Source organism: Nerophis ophidion, linkage group LG12, assembly GCF_033978795.1.
Source record: "Nerophis ophidion isolate RoL-2023_Sa linkage group LG12, RoL_Noph_v1.0, whole genome shotgun sequence".
NCBI classification, from domain to species: Eukaryota; Metazoa; Chordata; class Actinopteri; order Syngnathiformes; family Syngnathidae; genus Nerophis; species Nerophis ophidion.
Window position 1 is genome coordinate 51709536 of NC_084622.1, and position 7625 is coordinate 51717160.

Genomic DNA, 7625 nt, shown 5'->3' on the forward strand with positions numbered 1-7625 from the left:
AAAGCAGAGTGGAAGATGAGAAGACACGCCCCCTCTACGAGAGTCACCTTGCTCAGGTACCGACACGAGCAGTGGAGGAATTGGTAGATAAAGATATCCCAGTCACAACTGATAATGCCAAAAATCAAATAAATGCAGTGAATGAGGCAGGACTGGGACCACAGGTAGGGTGCTTTGCACATGTAGTGAATTTGGCATCACATCTCAGTCAATAGGATGGAGCGCCTCCTTGGGAGGATCAGGAAGGTTTCCTATTTCCACCCAAGCACAACAGCTGATCTTGTGTTTAAGAAAAAGCAAGAAATGCTAAAGCTGTCTACTCAGAAGCTCATACATGATGTCCCAGCAAGATGGAACTGCACTTTTGATATGTTGCAGCATCAGGCAGCAATATACTCTGCATTGACCCACAAGACACTGAAAACAAATGTCAAAGACATCATCATCCTGTCTGATGATGATGTGAGAGTGGCAGAGGAGGTCATCCAGGTGCTTAAAACCCTAAAAATTGTTACATCTCTGCTGAGCACTGAAACTTCATCTGTGTCAATGATCCTGCCACTGAAAACAAGTTTTCTACAATCTACAAGTGTGGAAAACAGCAGAATAACTCCAGATGTCAAGCTTTATATCACTTCCTATATTTCAAGGAAGCTGTTGTGCATTCTTATGTTGCACTTTTATTTTTATTTTTATATTAATGGTCATTGGTCAAAGTTTAAAGAAAGTAGAAATGCCTTTTTATGTGGCAGTCTTTCATTCATTATGTTAAAAGAAGATATTATGCCTTGTGCACTTTAACATGATTTTATATATTTTTAATTTAATAATTTAAAAGTGTTACAAAGCAAAACAACAAAACTATTTTTTTTTATTTGTCGTCTTTTTTTTTTTTTTTGCTGATCCGAAAAATGATCCAATCCGTGATTACGATCCGAACCGTGAGTTTTTTGATCCGTTGCACCCCTAGTAACAAATGAAGAATTAAATTCCCAAAAAAACAGCAGGGGGTCCATCGTCTGGCGGAGGTTCGGCTTCAAGCTGGAATATGTCGAATAGACAACTTTAATTTGTCAATTGTAGGGCACAAGCGTTTGTACCGAAAGTAGCATTACTGCTAATATGTAGCATCATTTGAAAAGTCACCTGCTAATAACTGTTTAATAAATACAGTTTTGGTAAATTGACTTAGTTGTGATTTCCTTCTCTGCATGAAAGTTTAAAATGAGCATATATTAATGCAGTATGAAGAAGAATGTTTGAATGTAGACACGGAATCATCATACTGCTGTGATTATATGCATCAAGTGTTAATTCAAGGCCAAGGCAAAATATCGTAATGTATATCGTATATCCCAATATGGCCTAAAAATATCGCGATATTAATAAAAGCCAATATCGCCCAGCCCTAGCGTGACGTCACGGGTCATAGCGCTCCTCACATCTGAACATTGTTTACAATCATGGCCACCAGCAGCAAGAGCGATTCGGACTGAGAAAGCGACGATTTCTCCATTAATTTGAGCGAGGATGAAAGCTTCGTGGATGAGGAAAGTGAGAGTGAAGGACTAGGAAAAAAAAAGGAAAAAAAGAAGCAAAGGCAGTGGGAGCGATTCAGATGTTAGACATTTACAAGGATAATTCTGTAAAATCCCTTATCTGCTTATTGTGTTAGTGTTTTAATGAGACTATATGGTACCTGAAAGTCGGAGGGGTGTGGCCACCGCCAGTGTCTCCGGTGGGAGGAGGTAAGAGAGTCCGCAGCAGCAGGACGCAGCAAGCTCCGCTCATGTCTACGGTAAGAGCAGACTTATTACCACAATTTTCTCACCGAAACCTGCCGGTTGACATGTGGCAGCGGCGATGACCAAGAAAAACGTGGAGTTGGAATATAATTACAACACTTTATGTACATATTTATATACATATTTATATAATATTTACATATTCATATATGTAACCACAAGCCACATTCAGAGACAGAGTCCCTATTACTTTTATGAGCGGTCGAGCGAGTCAAAAGCCGAAAAAAAAAAAAAAAATATATATATATATATATATATATATATATATATATATATCTTTAATATATATTTTTTTAATTTGTGGCGGGCGTAATTCTTCCATGGCGGGCCGCCACAAATAAATGAATGTGTGGGAAACCCTGCATTCATACAACAGAGTAACTCATAGCTTGGTGGTGAGCCATCAGATAATTCCAATGCAATAAAGCATGTAAAACACAACACTATATGTACAAAGAGTTTGGGACACTTTCATTAATAAAACAGGAATTAAAGTTGTGTAAAAGGTATTTCAACTTGCGCACTTACACTTAGCATTTTGAGTACGGAAGTGAATGTTTTATTGAATTTACTTACACACTTAAAAGCCTACTGAAAGCCACTACTAGCGACCACGCAGTCTGATAGTTTATATATCAATGATGAAATATTAACATTGCAACACATGCCAATACGGCTTTTTTAGTTTACTAAATTACAATTTTAAATTTCCCAGGAGTTTCATCTTGGAAACATTGTGTAATGATGACGTGTACGCAGGACGTCACGGGTTTTTAGGAAGTATGAGCGCTACGCACACACAGGTAAAAGTCGTCTGCTTTAACGGCATAATTACACAGTATTTTGGAGATCTGTGTTGCTGAATCTTTTGCAATTTGTTCAATTAATATTGGAGAAGTCACAGTAGAAAGATGGAGTTGGGAAGCTTTAGCCTTTAGCCACACAAACACACGGTGACTCCTTGTTTAAAATTCCCGGAGCTGAAACTTTACTATGGATCAGAGCGCGGTCAAGCGAACATGAATCCAGACCAAATGTCAACCAGCAGGTTTCGGTGAGAAAACCCGTGGACAAACCCCTCCGACTATCAGGTAATATTAAACTCACTAAAACACTAGCAACACAATAGAAAGATAAGAGATTTCCCAGAAAGATCCTAGTAAATGTGTTTAAAAACATCGGAATACGTCCCAATGCTATCGTGTTTTTTTTTTTTAAACTCGTTTTATTTATTTTTTTCTTCTAGTCCGTCACTATCAATATCCTCAAACAATCTTTCATCCTCACTCAAATTAATGGGAAAATTGTCGTTTTCTCAGTCCGAATAATTGTTTTTGATGGAGGCTCCCATTTAAATCAATGTGAATATGTGAGGAGCCCCCACACTTGCGACGTCATCGTCTGCGACTTCCGGTAAAGGCGAGGCTTTTTTAGGAAGTACCCAAAAATGTTTTCAGCAAAAATATGGCAATATCGTAAAATGATCAAGTATGATATATAGAATTGGCCTGCTATCCCAGGTTAAATAAGAAAATCTCATTTCAGTAGGCCTTTAAAATGTGAGTATAGAAGTGCACAAACTGGCTTTGTAATTGTGGCTCCCTTATAGCTTTCACAAGAGAAAGTCAAACAGATACAGTAGATCAGTGGTTCTCAAATGGGGGTACGTGTACCCATGGGGGTACTTGAAGGTATGCCAAGGGGTACGTGAGAATTTTTTCTAAATATTCTAAAAATAGAAACAATTCAAAAATCCTTTATAAATATACTAATTGAATAATACTTAAAATATCTCTTTTTTTTGTGAAGAAATGTTTAGAATTAGTTGGCCCTGCGATGAGGTGGCGACTTGTCCAGGGTGTATGCCGCCTTTCGCCCGATTGTAGCTGAGATAGGCACCAGCGCCCCCCGCGACCCCAAAGGGAATAAGCGGCAGAATATGGATGGATGGATGTTTAGAATTAAGTTGATGAATCCAGATGGATCTCTATTACAATCCCAAAGAGGGCACTTTAAGTTGATGATTATTCTATGTGTAGAAATCTTTATTTATAATTGAATCACTTGTTTAGTTTTCAACAAGTTTTTGGTTATTTTCATATCTTTTTTTCCAAATAGTTCAAGAAAGCCTGCAACAAATGACCAATATTTTGCACTGTTATAAAATTGAATAAATCAGAAACTGATGACATAATGCTGTATTTTACTTCTTTTTTTCTACTAAAAATGCTTTGCTCTGATTAGGGGGTACTTGAATTAAAAACAATGTTCACATGGGGTACATCACTGAAAAAAGGTTGAGAACCACTGCAGTAGACATCGAAAAGGTAAAAGAAAACATTTTTGGGTGTAATACTAGATGATAAAATTAATTTGAACTCGCTTGTGAAAAATATACAACATAAAGTAGCAAGAAACACGTCAATTAATAAAGCTAAATATGTTGTAGACATAAAAATCACTTCATATTATTTACTGCTCGCTAGTGTTACATATCTTATTGTGTATAAATATCGGAAATAACTACAAATGTGCGATTCATTCACTAACGGTGTAACAAAAAAGATCAATTAGAATAAATAATGTTGGATATAGAGAACATACAAACCCTTTATTAAATCACAATTATTGATATTCGACAATTTGATACATTTGCAAACAGCTAAAATGATGTACAAAAGAATGTACAACAATTCGTATCCAAAAAAGAGAAATACAACCATAGTGGAAAATATAATTTCAAACATTTGTATACACATACAACACTTAAAACCTTTAGTATAACCGGATGTGGAATAAAAAATTATGGAACTGATTAAGCAACGAAATTAAAAAAAAGCACCAATAGGATTCAATTCAAGAGACTGTTCAAAGTAAAACTCTTCACAAAGTACACAGAACAAAAATTGATAAACATATTTAACCCTTTTTTTAATTTGTGTTTTTTTAATTGATACAATTATTATTCATGTATTTATTTATTTTTTTACTATGGTATATTATTAATTATTCACTGTTCTGTTATAGAGAAAGTGGAAATTGGATAAAATTGCTAAAGTATGAAAAGGGGTCGGATTAAATAAACTCAGTTTCTTCCTATTCCTTTTCGGACGTGCTGTTATGAAACAACTGCAAATGTGTGATGCATCAAATTGTAACGTAGGAGTGTTCCAAATAAACTGAAACTGCATGTGATCATTTTTGCTTATTCAGAGCAAATAAAAGAGTTCAACACCAATTGATTAAATAAAACAAGTGTTCCAATTTTTATTCTGAACTGTAAATCTGAGTGGTTGTGAGTGTGCGCATGCGTGTATCTGTCACAGTTATCTTTAGTTTAAATTAGCCTACAGCGTCCTCTGCTGGGCTGATAAAATCCTATAATTTAGAATAAACCTCACGTTTCAGATAACCTTGATAAATGAATTGTAAAAACAGACAGGGAGAGCAGACATTTCTCACCACACTTTTAGAGACTTACCTACGTAGTGGGAGTTCAATTCCACCGGCCGGAAGATGTCAGACAGGGCCTAAAACTGGGGGCGATTAGAATCAAATTGACGTGCAGTTTAGAAGGCAGGGGTCGTTTTTACACTTCAAAAACATTACATTTTCTAAAAAAATCTCAACAAATAAAAGCTTAACAAACCATAACTTTATCTGCAAAGCTTAAAATAAGCGTTAGCTTGGTGACGACATGGTTAATATGTTTGGCAATCAAGGATCAGGTGCGAACAAGAGGGAAGCCCACTGATTGGTTAAAAAACCGGAACAGGGCGTTAATATGGGCGTGGCCATATAATTTGGGATTAGTGCTGATTGGATAGAAAGTTGCACAGGAGAAAGTCAGTGCTGATTGGATAAAAAGTTGCGCAGGAGAAAGCAGTGTTCCCCAACCACCGGACTGCGGCTCGATTGTTACCAGACTGCAGAATAATTTTTTATTAATTTTTAAATTTTTAATTAAATCAACATAAAAAATTAGTGCACCAACCCCCCAAAAAACTCTCTTTTTCATGACAAAAATAAATAAAAAATGAAAAAAATAATCCTCCCTCTCCAGGCCGCGGGACAAATTATCAAGCGTTGACCAGTCCGCAGCAACAAAAAGGTTGGGGACCACTGAGTTAAAGCACCCTTTTTATCCGTCATTCGGGGGAACGTCACCATTTTATTTTTATTTTTTATTTTTATTTTTATTTTTATTTTTATTTTTATTTTTATTTTTATTTTTATTTTTATTTTTATTTTTATTTTTATTTTTATTTTTATTTTTATTTTTATTTTTATTTTCATTTTTATTTTTATTTTTATTTTTATTTTTATTTTTATATTCTATTTTGTTCAATTTTTTTATTAATCAATCCAACAAAACAATACACAATGATACCACAATAATGCAATCCCCTTCCAAAACCAAGCCTGACCCAGCAACATTCAGAAAAGCAATAAACAATTTCAACATAGCAGTGATTAAAAATCCCTCATTGACATTATCATTACAAACATTTATAAACATCACATGAATGAAGGCTTTTTCTCGCTTACAATATTAATGTTATTAGTAACGCCCGCATTTCATGCCGACTAATACAAGCTTAATGCAAATCCATCCATCCATCCATTTCCTACCGCTTGTTCCCTTTCAGGGTCACGGGGGGCGCTGGCGCCTATCCAGAGGGTAATCTGGAAATAATTTGCAGCAAAATAAGAGTCCTGTGTTTATGACAAAGTCTAAAAAGTCACTTGTGACTTCTGCATTGATTGATTGATTGATTGATTGATTGATTGATTGATTGATTGATTGAAACTTTTATTAGTAGATTGCACAGTTCAGTACATATTCCGTACAATTGACCACTACATGGTAAAACCTGAATAAGTTTTTCAACTTGTTTAAGTCGGGGTCCACGTTAATCAATTCATGGTAACTGACGAAGTGAAGCAGGTGTGGTCGTCTATGTTTTCTTTGTTTTTTTTTATTTATTTTGATTTCTATTTATTGTTTTAATTGGTTTTACCCTTTAACATCGTTTTTAATCATAATTGTTTTTATATGGTTTTTATATTGTCCATCCATCCATCATCTTCCGCTTATCCGAGGTCGGGTCGCGGGGGCAACAGCCTAAGCAGGGAAACCCAGACTTCCCTCTCCCCAGCCACTTCGTCTAGGTCTTCCCGGGGGATCCCGAGGCGTTCCCAGGCCAGCCGGGAGACATAGTCTTCCCAACGTGTCCTGGGTCTTCCCCGTGGCCTCCTACCGGTTGGACGTGCCCTAAACACCTCCCTAGGGAGGCGTTCGGGTGGCATCCTGACCAGATGCCCGAACCACCTCATCTGGCTCCTCTCGATGTGAAGGAGCAGCGGCTTTACTTTGAGTTCCTCCCGGATGGCAGAGCTTCTCACCCTATCTCTAAGGGAGAGCCCCGCCACACGGCGGAGGAAACTCATTTCGGCCGCTTGTACCCGTGATCTTATCCTTTCGGTCATGACCCAAAGCTCATGACCATAGGTGAGGATGGGAACGTAGATCGACCGGTAAATTGAGAGCTTTGCCTTCCGGCTCAGCTCCTTCTTCACCACAACGGACCGGTACAACGTCCGCATTACTGAAGACGCCGCACCGATCCGCCTGTTGATCTCACGATCCACTCTTCCCTCACTCGTGAACAAGACTCCTAGGTACTTGAACTCCTCCACTTGGGGCAGGGTCTCCTCCCCAACCCGGAGATGGCACTCCACCCTTTTCCGGGCGAGAACCATGGACTCGGACTTGGAGGTGCTGATTCTCATTCGGGTCGCTTCACACTCGGCTGCGAA

General features: G+C 37.5%; 1 long non-coding RNA gene across 1 annotated transcript in view; it reads right to left on the reverse strand.

Annotated features, from left to right (window-relative positions):
- The window catches only part of LOC133563841 (uncharacterized), a 36885-nt gene extending 31363 nt beyond the window's left edge, over positions 1 to 5522 (reverse strand). The window contains exons 1-2 of the long non-coding RNA XR_009809134.1: positions 5287 to 5522; positions 1700 to 1793 (exon numbers count right to left, since the gene is read on the reverse strand). This is a non-coding gene — a long non-coding RNA (uncharacterized LOC133563841). The remainder of the gene's footprint in view (positions 1 to 1699; positions 1794 to 5286) is intronic.
- Between the last annotated feature and the right edge of the window lie 2103 nt (positions 5523 to 7625).